This window comes from Colius striatus, chromosome 6 (assembly GCF_028858725.1).
Source record: "Colius striatus isolate bColStr4 chromosome 6, bColStr4.1.hap1, whole genome shotgun sequence".
NCBI lineage: Eukaryota > Metazoa > Chordata > Aves > Coliiformes > Coliidae > Colius > Colius striatus.
This window is the reverse complement of record NC_084764.1, coordinates 16,134,671-16,150,125: the sequence shown is the minus strand read 5'-3', so window position 1 is coordinate 16,150,125 and position 15,455 is coordinate 16,134,671. Positions and strand designations below refer to the sequence as shown.

Sequence of the window (15,455 nt, the reverse complement as noted above, 5' to 3'; positions counted from 1 at the left end):
AGTACAACACTAAATGTTTTGACACCACTGGAAGTGAAAATCTATTTGTGATAAACAATCATAAATTACATTTGATTTCCTTTTACAATGAAAATAGATTTTAGGATATGAGACCTTCCAATGCATTTCTGATTTGACAAAAGACACTTTTTATTACAAAGATTTTATTTGAGTTAGTCTCATAGAAGTAGAGATGACTGTGAAGCTGCCTTTTCAAGGGATTTATTTCCTTGCACTTTCCTATTTCTACATTAAATGAGATTGAATTTATGCTTTTACAAAAGGTGCTATCTTCTAAATAGATTTTATTCAGAAATTCATAATCTGTTTTATCTGAGTCCTTCTTTTAGCAATTCACATGCTCTTCTCATATCAGATAAATGTGAAACTGCCTTCTCAAGAAATCTCTCTTCTTGCAGAGGTTCTTCTTTCTGGAGCAAATGAGATTAAAAAACCTGTAACTTTTGATTTACCTCTCCAAACAATCAAAAATTTTGTAGTTACCATGTCACTGATCACACTAGGTTATCTCATAACAGTGCTTAAGGTGTTTTTACATTCATTTATCTCTTTAGAGCAATCAGTAAGCACACTGAATCTAAGATATTTAAATAGTAGAGTGATTCAGTATATTGTAAAATACTACATGAAATTCAAATACCTAAAATACAGACATCAATATTTTTCTTTTTTTTTTTTCCTAAATGTGGATCAAACTAATTTTCTATGAAAACAAAATTTACAGCTGTTTGACAGCATGAGGCTTGGATACAAATAAGGAAGTACAACTACATTCAATAACTGAAGCAAAAACATAATTTTGGTCTTACTATTATGTACTATGGTATAACCATTGGGGAACAGATTCTTAGCTGTTAAACTGTGACATGTTGCACCATCTGAGAATCTTCTTTGAATGCCATAATCATTTGAACCTAGTTTTCACTACTAACTTTTATTATTTTTTTGTTATTATTATGAGGCTTTTTAGGTAGCTACAGAATTTTAAAAAAAACTATTTGAGCTTTACAAGACATTTAAACATTTGAAACCCACTGTGATCTACTAACCATGTCAACAGAGTTTATTTTCTTTGATTTCACACTATAGCTCTAGGCATCTGCTATAGTACATAGATGTAACTTTTGATAGCTCACTAAAGCTATCATAGCACCAGAGGACTTGAAAAATGTCTAACATTTTGTGAAAACAGAAAAACAGGAGAAAAGTAATAGCAGAGGAGAAACACAAAGCCAGATCTGCAGCACTGTCTTCAGTAGCAAGGAGTTCATATTGTCCAGTACTCTTATTCTTGTCATATGAAATTGCAGAGAATGTTAGAAATGATTGATAATTGGAATGATAAGACCAGTTTATCAGCATCTTTCTATCTTTCTAAAATAAGCTTTGCTATTATTATATATAAACTAGGTAGTGTCAAAACTAGATGTAAATTCTGTTTGTATAACTGGAAAATATTTTGATTCACTTTAGGAAATGGAACAGTTTGTTTGTTTGTTTGTTTGTCCAAAGTACCAAGTTCTGACTCCCCTTAATATTTAAAAAAACCTTAGTTCCATAGCACTTATTTCTCTAGAGAGAGGAATAATCAATGAAAAGCACTCATTTGTCATAGTTACAACACAACTTTGTCTGATCTACTGACATGTTAACCACAAAATATGTGTGTTTTTAGAGAAATTCTATACTATGGACTGTGAAAAATGATGAGGATAAAAAGGAAAAACCAAACCAAATGGATTAAAATGTTGTTGTGAAAACAATTGATGATATTTGAAAATTCCAAACTCCCTGGAGAGAAGGAGGTGGGAATGGTAGGATGTCCTTCCTCTGATCTGTATTCACATATCTAATGCAGGGCGAAATGAACTGACATCATCTGTCAGTGAGTTCACTTACAGTTTGCTTTTACTTATTCTGCATATTCCAGCAAATGTCATGGAAACTGTTTGGTGTGTTTTGAAGTTAATTATAAGGGTTACTTTTTTTTCTCTTTTTCTTTTTTTTTCTGGGATCAGACTTTGAGGAGAAGTAGATCATGTTTAAGAAAGTTTTTCTCGAAATTTGTGTTTACATGAAGAAGAGTTAGAAAAATTCTGAGAAAAAAAAATCAATTTGTTAATAGACTTGCATTTAATCTAATGAAAACTGCAATGCTGAGCTTAATATACATGAAAAATATTGTTCTACAACTAGCACTGACAGATGTGAAGGGATACAAGGTTGCCTGTTTCAAAGGCTCTGCAAACAAAAATCAAGCAGCTGGAAGTAGTTTTGCTCAAATATCCTGCTATCGTTTTCTAGAGGGTGATGGGGATAGAATGATTCTGAACAGTTTCTCAGTACTGCTGTCGGTACTGTCAGTATTACTTGAGCCACCACTGTGATAACTTGAACTCCCACCACCACTGCATGATTCTCTATTCTGTTTGATCCTAGGAAATCCCGATGCTCTGCTGTGACTTCAAAGCTGCTGATGTAACTGCACATATGGAATGTTATAATTTACTGTATCTAAAATAACAGTACTGAAACTTATTAACTCTTCTGTGACAGACTAAGTTTCTATTTTTCAGAACTCTATCCTGAATCACTGTACTTTTAAGCTCCTAAATAAACTCTCTGCAACTAGACTTTCAGTTTGTTATTCATTATTGGAGATTTCATTTTGACATAACTTCTCATAGAGGTGGAGGAAAATCGCAGCCTGCCCCATGCACTGTTCTGTAATATTAAAGGCAAATATGGCAAAATATTGGAATACTTTTCATCAGAAGAGATGAATATTTGCATGCTGTTCATATAAATATCATATATAATCATATGACTCATATGCAAACATACTGGATTAACAACCTCTCTTTACAAAGAAGTGGTAAAATAATTGTCAAAAATTGCACTTCTGTGATTCATGGAATTAAAAAAAATTAGTTCTACTAGGCTCAGTGATGTGTCAGAGATATAACCTAAGTCGTGTGGATGACACAGATGCCAGATCAAAAGATTACACTGCAGTTACAGAACTGGACTGCTATTGTGCTAAATGCTGCACCATCAGCTATGATTTAGTTCAACAGCGGCATGTGCCCTGTACACATCACTTGATTGAATCTCAAACTGAAGATGAAGAAAGACAAGTAGGCAAAGAAAAAATAGAAAGTACTTCTGAGACTAAAATGGATCTGCTACTGAATGTCAAAGGTAAAGACATAATAATGGTTTACTCAGATAAGTGTTTAACATCATATGCCAGCTTTTATATACTCCTGTCAGAATCCTGTTACCATAGCTGTTTCCATTTATCTGTTTAGGAAGAGAAAGTCATTTAGTAATTTGAATTTTATGTAACAAGATACTGAGGAAGAAAATTATTGCAGATTTTTTTTTTTTTTTAATGAAATAGACATGTTTCTGTCCAGGTGACTGTCTTTGTGTTGACAAAATAATAAACACAAGCATGAGTTAATATGAACAGTAGATGGAGTCTGATCTGAACACCTCAAAGTTCTACATCTGTGGGATGTACATCAACCATTTCTCACTTCAGTCTCAGTTTTAAAAAGTCAGTATAAAGGCTTATAAAATGTTATTGATACATCGAGTTATCAGTTTATATGACATATACATGCAGAAGAGTATCTTAGAACTTCCTGAAAGTCGTGGAATGTTTCCACTCACATTTACTCATGCTAATTGCAAAACAGTATTTTTCATGTACATGGAGTTCCGTGTTGCAGTTACTGTTAGGGTAACCTGACATTAATGCAAGTCTGTTGGAAAATGGAATTTATCTGACCTACTAAATCATGACTCTTCTTCATGTAAATACAAATTTAGAGACAAAGTTTTTTAAACATTATCTATGTGATTGGATATGTGAAACCAAATTCACAGGACCTTTAATTTACACAATGAGTTTCCACTCTCTTTTTCTTAAACACTGCTTCACTTCAGTACATCTTCATCTACCTTGTATTTTTTTCAATATTTAATTTTCAGTCAATGTTCGTATAAAATATTTTTGTAATATTTATGCAATATTGTTTTTGTTTAAGTATAGTCTCATTTCTCATTCTCTTAAAAATACTTGTGTCTTTTCTGTTCTTTTCAGATTTCTTGTTCCACTTAAAAATTTTCCTTCTTGTTTTTTCTCTACTTATTGCTTCTCTTCTCATTTTTCTGTTCTTCTTTCTACACTTTCCTTCATTCTAGCCTTTTCTTCTCTTAATTTGATTTTTTTTTTCTAGATATGTCCTCATCTACGTATTTTTTTAAACTCATTCACAAGTTTCATTCTTCTTCTCTCACTTCTTAACAAGGTCTTTGCTAATAAGATCTTTTTCTCTCTCTGTGAGTTGTAGCACTTTGTGCAGGATTTAGCTAATACAGCAAATCCTATATGGAGTTTCACTGGAGAGCTCTTACCAAAAGCAATATTGTAGCAGTAGAGTTGCTGGGGAAGCTATTTTACTTTCCTGTTTTTTTTGACATTTAAAGCATAGGAACTCTTTGTGAGAAGACAAGGAGATAGGACAAACTTTAAAGGAATAAACCCATCAAAAACTGTAGGAAAAATAGTCCATTGAGATGGAACCTAATAAATTTCATAAGATTCAGATCAAAGACATTTAAACAATTTTACATTTAATTTGAGAAGTCACTGCTATGTTTTAACCCAGACAACAAAAACCAGCACTGCCTAATAGTTCTAAACCACAGTGTATCTACTAGGATAGAAGCATTTAATTTTTGATTTGTGATGAATCAGTAGAGTACATACTAAGAATTTCATCCAAGAATTTCTGAAAACAATTATATTTGTGAATGGTCTTTAGAATTAGGACTTTGATCACAGCTGGTGATATACAATCTAGTTCCTTTTTCCTTAGTATTGGGGGGTAAGTTACTTTGCAAATAATAGAGCCATCTAAGCCACATAGGTTTTTTTAATTTGATCTCAGTTGCACCAGAAATATTAATATAGTTATAAGGTAACATTTTAAAACCTTATCAGCATACATTGTCTGAATATTTTAAAACATACAGTGGGGTCCAAACAGCTTAAAAGCCCCTAAAAATAGTGAAACAAATAGACAAAGAGGAAGTTGTTTGATGATTTCTGGAGCTGAATTTGTACTTCTGTATACCTTCAAAGTATTCTGCAGTTCAAGGAAGAAAAACCTGGGATACTTTGGGATTTAGCATTAACACTAAATTAGGGAAAAATCCATTGTTATTTAGTAAAGTTGATAAGACAATTTTAATATTCTTATGGATTAATAGTCCCTAAGGTATTTCTGGGAAAAACATATTCCTCTCCATATACATTAGCTATTTGACTTATTCAAAGACCACTGAAGTCAACAAGTGTTTTATGAGGAGCCCAAAAGATTTGAAAGTTTCAATTTCCCTTGACTTCCATTTAAAAATGGTATGAAAATGATTCTCTTTTCTCTCAGACCGAATGGGTAGTCTGTTGCAATTTCAGAACTACAGAATGATAGGAGCTGGAAGGACATCAGGAGATCATCTAGTCCAACCACTTGTTAAAGCAGGTTCACCTCAATCGGGTCACATGGGAACATGTGCAGGCTGGTTTTGAAAACCTGCAGAGAAGGATACTCCAGAACCTTTCTGGGCAGCCTGTGCTAGGGCTCTCTCACCTGTAAAGGAAAAAAGTTTCTTCTCATGTTCAAGTGGAACATCTTGTGTTCCAGTTCGTGTCTGTTACTCCTTTTCCCTGTTAATAGGCACTACAGAAAAAAGACTCGGCCTATCCTCTTGACACTTGTCTTTTAAGTATTTATAATTAGGCTTTGAAATTTGTATATGTGAGGCTACAAGCCTTCAATGATGCATGGAGATAGGTCTATCAGGGGATGGGTCTTTTAGATTAGGAGACGGGTCTTTTAGTTCTTCTTTTTAGTAACTACCTTGACCTAAAACTGGTATAAATCCGTAGAGGTGTTATCTAGATACCTTCTATTCTCTGAGTTTCCCTTACTCATAAGACTTCAAGAACTTGTTATCAGAGACCACTCTAACACTGATGACTTGTCTTTTTCTTTCCACAGTTGAATCCTGACTTCTTTCTCAAGCCAAGAAGATGAAACCAAAATGCAGTGTAGACTTCTTGAGGAGATGAAGGAGATACAACATGGTCCTTTTAGATTGAATTGGTGAATTTCTCCATCAAAAATTAATTAAAGAACAAACCCAGAATACAGAACTATGGTGAATTGCACTCCCAGCAATTATTTTTTTAAAAGATGCTCTTGGATAATTAAGTTATCATATGAGCTTCTCGATAATTGTTTTCATGTTCAGATTTGGAGAAAGCAACCTAATAAATTTATTGCATTGCAGAATACACATCTAAGAAAGGTGACACTAAGAACAGAATGAAAGAAAACAAAAGTCCTGAAAGTAAGTTTGAGAGATATATTTTTATTTGCTCATCCATAAGATGTCCTTCAGTGTCTTTCACCTCAATCTGTTGAGGTCAGTTCTGTTACTTTTAACCTCTTTTGCATACTTTTAGATTTATTGATCAAAATACCCTTTAAAATCAAGAGAAAGAAGCATAGAAAACCTGGTGCCACTTATGTCCTGGCACATTAGTTCAACAACTTCATGTTAATCATCAGGAAACCATTCTCATCTAGTTCTCACCATTTCCTATCATCAGCAATGAGAAATTTTTCTCTGAGTTTGCTTTTTCTACAGCTGCTTTAGATTGACCACCTCTTAATTGTCTACCTAGCAAGGAAAGGTTTTATTAGAAGCTACATAATACTAGTGGTAGACTCCAAGAATCAGAGCTGGTACTGACTGCCTGTACCACTGGGAGAGGTTCTACAGCCTATAGTTGTACAAGAGAAACGTACCAACAGATCAACGAACTAATCAAGCTCCATGTCCACGCATTGTTTCTATAATAATAATAAAAGGCTCACTCAAGACAAAGACTAATTTATCCACTCTATCCACTTGCTAAAATTTTAATGATACTCATAAAAAAGAATTCAGAATACATATACTGTACTTATATATTTATCATAGGCAATTTAAAATTGAGTATGGGTAATCTTTGTGCTCTAGTGCCATACAGACTGAATGCATTAGGATATTACTAACCTTGATGATGTTTATAACTTTTCAGAAGACTTAATACCTAGATTTCTGTATATATTGCATATATAAGGATTTTAAAGAAACATTGAAGTCACATTAAGATACCAAGTATGGAACAGTAGTTTGTTAAAGAAAAAAATTTTTTTTTATCCCCTTCTGGAGTTTAACTAAGCATAGTATGAAGAAAGCTTATCTATATCTGATGTAAAGAGACAGCAAAAGAATTTTCCCTTTTAAACTGTTAAAAGTATTAAATGTACACAAGCTGTCAAAAACTTGCACAACTGCATGCTTGTCATGTTACTTAATACTTTTCATGCTACTGTACAACCACTCCTGTCAGTGCCTCAACTAATTGCTTTAGTTATACATTTTGTGCACCTTGTAGTTTATCAGATAGTAACTCTTTTAAAAGCAGATTATTTTTACCCAATGCATATTGAAGTTTTGGATTCCTTTGTCATTCAGATAACATGTATGTGAAAAGACTGCATCACCTTAAGGGGAAACCAAACACATTCAATGGAGATTGTTGACGGTCCTAAATACCCAGAAACTACTGCCAGTTTAGGAAATCTCTGTGTCAAAAACAATTGGAGACAGAGAGTACTCAATCATTTGTGCTTGCCCATACTTCTCCTCCCAGGCTTTTAATTTAACTTCAGTTCATAACAGAATAAAGATCTTTCTGGATCTTTAGTCCAGTACTGCTTTGCTTATGTTTGGATGCCTTACTAGAAAATACTAAAATATATGTGTATATATATCTATATATATCAAATAACTTTTACTTTTCAGAGCAAATTACAGATTGTTTCTGTTTTAAACCCATGGATCACTACTATTTAAACACACACACACATGCCAGCAAGTGTAGAAATAAACACAAAAGAATCCCAAATCATTATGTCTTCACAATAGGATAGATAGGTATTTGTTGAGAGTATAGCATTTACAAGCATTTACTAGTACTTTAAATGTCTGTCCCCCTTGCCTTCATCCACAGCTCATTAAAAAAACAGTATTGAAACCTCAATTTTAGAGTTAATATTTTTAGTAACTTCAGTTTCAATTTAATACTTCTGCAGAATGCAGAAAACTAAACAGTATGCTCCGAACTACAAGCACTCTCTGTGAACCTACCAGAAATAGGTATGCTTTTATACTTAGTCCTCTGGCTTCTTTAATAGAACAACTTTTTCCCTTTAAAAATACCCAAAGAAATGCAACAGTAAAACACTACACTTGCCCTCTGCCATCTGGACAATGTAGCCTCCTAGCTGTTCTAATATAGGAGACTGTCATAATTATTTCTCAGATGCCTTTTTGTTAAAAACAGTTTCTTCCTCAGACTCAGAAGTTATGAATCAATAGGCACTGATGATTGGATTTACCAGGAATCTTTGATACTGATGTGGGTCTATTATTTAACATTTTTCAGTATTTATCTCAGCCCTTTGTCTGTGAGAGAATATGTCTTTTCCCATTTTTCCAATTTCCCAGTGAGAGTTTCACATGTAATCTCTAACCTCAGACCCAAACCTGGCATAAAACCTAAACTTGTATGATGTCCTGATTGCATATATGCAAAATAGTTTGAGCATGGTCTTGTGTGCAGAAAGGAAAATCTACTTAATGTACTGTCTGGACAGAATGGAGACATTTGGCTTAAGGTTACCAATTGTGTTACCAATGGTGTTTATTTGTGTATTTCTGTTGGTTAGTAATAGTACGTAAAAAGCTGACAAAAGAAGAAAAGATGAAAGCAAAAAGCTGGGATAGAACTAATGATAATAAAACTCTTGGCAAGTCAAATTACTAAGAGTCTCATATCAAAGGCAACTTTGAGAATAATGGGATTCCAGAGTCCATAAAATTAGTCATGATTCAACGATAAAAACATCAACAATTTGCATAAAAGCTTTAAAGTAGAGATTTAGCACTGTGTGCCAAATGAAGAAAAAAAAAGCACTGCCGTAACAGTAACACTTTATTATAGGTATCCATTATCTAGTGCTTATACAACAGAAGCCAAATGAGCTCGTTATTATCAGTGCTATTATACTGAATACTAAATGAACTCATCATAGAAACACAGTTGCTTTAAAAACTATTACTGTACCAACAAAGAAAAAAATGTATTGCATACAAACTTCCTCAGATGACTATTTTGATTTTAGTGTTAACTTCTAATGCATTGTTAATCATCTGTTCATTATACTATTAGACAGCACTTAGTTTATTTGCACTTTATTTGTATACAAATAATTTCTGTAATCTTTTACTATATTGCACTTTATTCCTATGTAAACAATGTTTTGGACTGCTATAGATTTGCAACAAATAGAAGTATGATAAGTTTGTGTGTAATTAAAATTTATTCTGTTTTGCAAAACCAGGAGAGATACTAAAAGAGTCATGCAATCCAAAGTAAACAATAAGTTAATACTAAGAGAAAAGACTGTGAAAATTATAAATTTTTAAATGACTGCAAAAATTTATTGCTAAAAGATATAAGAATACTGTAGAATGTATAATACAAATAATATAGAAATGTCATTGTATACTAACATATTGCAGATTATAATAGCTACTCATGCTTCAAAGAATCTCAAAGAATGTGACAATTCATATGTATTATTCATATATATATGTGACTATTTATGTGTAGGTGTTTTAAAGTAGCAAAATCCTGTATATAAAACATACTATGTTATTTGCAGCCTGCAAGTGATTTATATTTTTTCCTATCAACATAAAATGCAATATTTGTATGATGGAAAATGCATATTGTTTCAATCTAGACTGGACAAAGAATGACATACATTTTAAGCAGTGTTTTAGAGGAACTCTGACATGATTTTCTAGTAAGAATTTATAAGCTACAGAATAACAGAGACAGGATTCATGGAAGACAGAAATCTTCCACTCTTTAGGACTGTTTTTGTACTTACAGCAATTACTGAAAGCTCATTTTACCCAATATTTCACAAAAAATGGATTTTATTTTTTACTTCAATTTTTAAAAGCTTATTTTTTCATTTACAGTCACATTACAAATTCAATCATCAGTCAAAAAAATCCACATAGTTTTAAACTGAATTGAAAATTAAAAGCCAAACAAGAAATATTTTGAAATATAATTTTCTTAATGAAAGATATTTAAGTAATTCTTCTAAATGAGTTTTATAACAAAGATTTGGGAAGCAAAAAGTTGAGTGCTAGGTTCCTGACACAAATTTTCAGTGAGATGTTGGGAAGGTACTATATTTCTGTGGAAAGTTTTGCTTCCTAGTAATATTGAGAGAAAGTAATATATAGGAAATCTTTAAAAACATTGAAGATCACTGTCATAGGAAAACAAAGAAACAGTCTCAAGGAAGTATTTTTCCTCTGTTACTAAATGGTATAACAACCAAACTATAAGTTGATTCACAAAGTAGCCATTCAACTAATCTTTTTAAGGAAGGTTTGAGATATTCTCAAAAGGAAATGATCTGAAAAATAATTCCTGTTTGATATTATACATACAGATTTTGAATAAATGGCTCTGGAAGAACTTCAAGAAATAACGTCATCTTTCTTTTTATTCCTTGATCCTCTTTTGTTAGAGGATTCTTCAAATCTTATGTTTTGTTTCTATAGGATAATTAAATAACACATATATAAATGCTCTTGTATAATTTAATTTTTTGTGGTGATAAAGGCATAATTTTCATTTAGTATAGACATAGGCAGAAGTTCCAAAGCCTTGGAACTTCTTAAACCAAAAAAATTTTGGTTTAATGGAAAATTGGAAAAAGTTCTGCTTGGGTCAACTTGCAAAAATAAATATTTCTTTTAATGTTCAATATTTTATTATTTCTTTTAGTGATATGAACAAACAAACAAAAAAATTGTAAGCATGGTGATTATCCTGAGCCAAAATTCAGTTTTCCTCTTACTTTATCTATTTACTGAACTTATTTTCTGAGAGGAAGTAGTACACAAAAAGTCTTTCTGAAAGGATAAGTTTTTAAAAGCTATAAAGAAAATGTTTTCACAGCTTTGAAATGTAAATAGTGTCAGTCTGTCTAAAGCACAACATTTTAGTAAGTGAATACAAATTCATCAAAAAATAATAAGAAAAAGTAAAGTAAAAAAAATTAATCAACTGAAGTAGTATGTGTCCTATTTATACATTTCTAGTAAGTAAAATAGCTACATATTTATTTTTCTGAAGAAACATAGAAGCTTTCTTTTCTCTTCCCACTCCACTATCTTGATGCCAAAGACAAGTATGGCACAATGAACTTAAAGCTTTTAGACAATAAATAATCATTGTAAACATATTATAAACTGAACTCATCATCGAGTTAGCCACAAAACTTGAAAGTTGGATAGTCTTAGCCTGAACATTAAATCTATCTTTGAGCTTTATTACAGCTGAAATGTCTTCATTCTCTAACCCGTAATTAACTACATCTAGATATTGTGCATAGAGATTGTTTAGCTTCCAAATTTTCCTAAATTCTACCTAAGTTTAATTCATCTTATAAAACTGTAAATTCTCTGAATAAAAACATTTCTGGAAAAAAGAATCATGAACACCACGCAATAAAATCATGGTAGATTTTTCTCCATCTTGCATTTCTTTTGAGCTAGTGAATCAAAAACATACATGATCTGCACTATTTACTTACAAAGGGTCATAAATGTCTTCTTTTTTGTTTTTGAAAGATTATTTGTTTCTTTTGTTCTGAGTGTTTTAATGACCACCATTTGCTCAATGCAAGAAATCCAAGGTTTGAGGCAACAGTGATATTACTATACTGAAACAAACAAGGTGGATAACATATGTCCCTCCACACTGCAAAGTGAATATTTCTTCTCTTCCTTCTTTATAAATGAAGTCTTTTTCTAATTTATTTCAAGACTTTTACCAACACATGTTTTACAGAACACAAGCTTTCATACATGATTCATCAGCATCAAGAAGGCATCTAATTCTAGAGCTGTCTAACACTTCGTATATATGCTCTTTGAAGTGCAAAGTTGCATTGGCATAAAGCTGAAGTAACTGGTGTTCCTTGTCTAAAGTAATTCTGAACTTATGTAAATAGAATGCTTAGCTAAATCTCTTCTGCATTGTTTCAAGTTCATGATCAAATTCCATGTTTGTTATGCTTAAACAATTCTATAAACAACAGTTACAACAAATTAAATTAGGTTCTTTGGCTTTCTGTGACAGACTCATTGATAAGTCTCAAAAATCTGACTACAGAACATACATTGCTTGAAGTCAGTGTCCACTGAGGATGGTTGGAAAGATAGGAGACACTATACATCATCAAGGACTACATCAGAAGTTTAACTGGTAATAGCACACATATCATAAAACACTTATTTCTCACTGAAAGGTGTAAAACCTGATTTTATGACCAAAGAACTCTAACATATATTCAAGATTAATGGATGTATGTTGACTGTGGTGTTGGATTGGTACACAATTGTGCACATTTATGCCAAGAGTTTGGAGTAACATCAGGGATTAGTGCTATTAGCAAAATATGTAAAATGTTATATTTTTTTGAGTTTTTGTTCTTTATCTCTTAATCAGAAAAATGTGATCTTCCTTTACAATCATACTATAAAATCATAGTTACAACACAGTGGGCTTTACTGTTAAACTCTGCCTTGTTTTTCTGCAGTGGAACAAGGAAGCCCTTATTAAACTTGCCGCATTTTCATGGCACCTTTCAAGGACCTGTTCAAGTAATTAGTCAATATGTCAAGTAGAGATTATATCAAAATTTTTAATGGAAGATGATATTTCAAGGCTATAGATTGCTTTTCCTGGAATGACTGAGTCATTACTGTAGCACATTTTTTAAATATTATTCTGACAACCGATTCTAGAATTAGACACTTATATGTAGGGAAAAGTTACATTATACCATAGATTGAAAAAAACCGTGTCCTGTATCTTGATAATTTGTGAAATGATGTCTATTTTGCACCCAAGATACACAGTTCCAGGCACTAATTGAGAGGCTGCTTGTTTTCCATTTATTCTTCTGTCTTTATGGGAAATGCCCCTCCTCTCCACCTGTAAAAAAAAAGCTCCCAAACCACAAGGGAAGTAATGTCCTTAGTTAAATAAAAAGCTCATTATTAGTGAAGTCATAGTTACACCTCATGATGCCTTGATATAGTGCATAGATATCTGCACATAAAAGGTATCTGGAAACAGGTCACGTACAGTTCCTACCTGGATGTTGTGCTTAGGGAAATGGTCTAGTTGTTGATAGGGCTGGGACAAAGGTTGGACTCGATGATCTTAAAGGTTTCTTCCAGCCAAAACTATTCTATGATTCCATGATTTCCTGAACAGCAGAGAATGTCCAAAACCTGCCATTATAGTGGATTTCATCTTTCTTAACTTCATTTGTCTAAAGCTTGAGCACAGTCACTAAGATAGTCAACTAGAGACAAGGATGAGCCCTTCCACAGAGTGATTCATTGTATTTGTCTTGCATGCCTTTTTCAGGGGAAGATGAATTGCTATTTAAATGGATCTGTATTTCTTCACTAACAGCAGAGGTATTCCGGACAACTAGCTGGCTTAATTAACTAGATGAATGGGTAAGATAAATCCCATCTTTGATTTTTGAACCTAAAATATATTCCTTGCTATTTTTTTATTGATTAAATTCTTTTCCTGAATATGAGTTTTTATATAGTACCCAAACACTCACCACTCACATCCATTTTGTTGGGATAGTCGTTACTCAGATGTTGACTGGGGTTTGGTTTTTTTTCGACCATGTCACATTTTATTTAGTAAATATTTTGCAAATGTTTTGGAAAGAAACTCATCATGAAAATATTTGAATCTTCCCCTTTAAAAAAAAAAAAGAAATTAAAATCCCACAGTCACAAAACAACAGCTGCAACATTCTCACATTTTTGACACTAGAACAACCACCAGATGGCGACTGTAAGATTGCATAAGTAAAATCAAAATCAAATTAGATGTGGTTGAGTTTGCCTTGGTTTATGTAATTTTTGGTTCATTTAGATTTGTTTGCTTTTTTTTTTTTTAGAAAAAAAACCCAAAAAAACAAACCCCTTGAATAGCATAAACTGTCTCCAGATATTTTAATTGGCTGCAGCTTTTGTTAGAGCAGTGAATTTCTTAAATACTTCACTTTTCATTTCTCCACTGTAATACACTGTTATATTCTTCTTATTAAATCTCTAATTATTTACAAAGCAAACACTAGCAGAGTGGTAACTTCCACAAAATATGCAGGACTACATTTATCAATGAAATTATGGTCAGTATGTCATTGCTTCTCATTTTGTGTAGCAACAAAGCCTTTTTAGACTTTTCAGTTTGCATAGCCAGGCTCACAAATTGATCTGTCTGTCAAACTGATACAGGTGCCAGACTGATGCAAGTGCTAGACACATACTAAGATCCTTATCCAAAGTCTGAAGGATATAATTCTGGAAGATTAAATTCCCCATGTAATATATTTAGAAAGACTTCCTCCCTGTGTGCAATCCATCTGATGTATACAAATCATTCCTCTGCTCTATTTGACATTGTCAAGTTCTCACAGAGATCTCATTTTGACTGGTTTTCGGAGAATAATGCTTTTAAGTACAGAGTAACTGGGGTCACTCCTGGGGAAGCTAATTAGGAAAGCAAAGTATTTATAAAATATGGCTGACAGAAAGGTTGAAAGAACAGTTTTTTTCAGGTTAGAAAACACATTATAGACATCAGAGTTCTTCAGTATCTAACAAAAAGTTTTTATCAAGAGAACAGTACTTTCAATGCCACTGAATAGGGTAAAGAAAAATAGTCTTAGTTTACAGAACAGATTTAGAAATTAGATATTAAGAGAGTCTTTCTTACTGTCAGGATAAATATATATACAAACTAGTTACTGAGCAAGGTTTTAAAATCTCTCTTCTTGGAGGTATATAAAATAAAATTAAACAAACCTTTCAGGCAGAGGCCTTTCAATCCAACCTTAGAGTAGGTAGAGTATTTCTTTTTTTTTAAACAAAATTTTGAAAAAGTTTAAGTAAAATATCTATTTCTACTATGATTATTTTCATGAGAGATAAAATCATCAAATAAGTTCACCCAGCACTCCTTTTTAAAGTGGTTACTATTTTCTGTTAATCTTAATGAGATTCAGTTAAGGTGCTGTTCTCTGCTTCAAAATTCTGGTTGTATCCAGAGAGATATGTCACAAGGCACCTTTCTTAAGAAAAAAATGAAAATAATGAGGGGCAGATAAATG

At 32.4% G+C, this 15,455-nt stretch overlaps 1 long non-coding RNA gene across 2 annotated transcripts in view; it reads left to right on the top strand.

Annotated features, from left to right (window-relative positions):
• Positions 1–9,311, top strand: part of LOC133625637 (uncharacterized) — a 46,493-nt gene extending 37,182 nt beyond the window's left edge. For both annotated transcript variants that reach the window (XR_009818936.1, XR_009818937.1), the window contains exon 4: positions 6,096–9,311. This is a non-coding gene — a long non-coding RNA (uncharacterized LOC133625637). The remainder of the gene's footprint in view (positions 1–6,095) is intronic.
• The last annotated feature ends 6,144 nt before the right edge of the window (positions 9,312–15,455 follow it).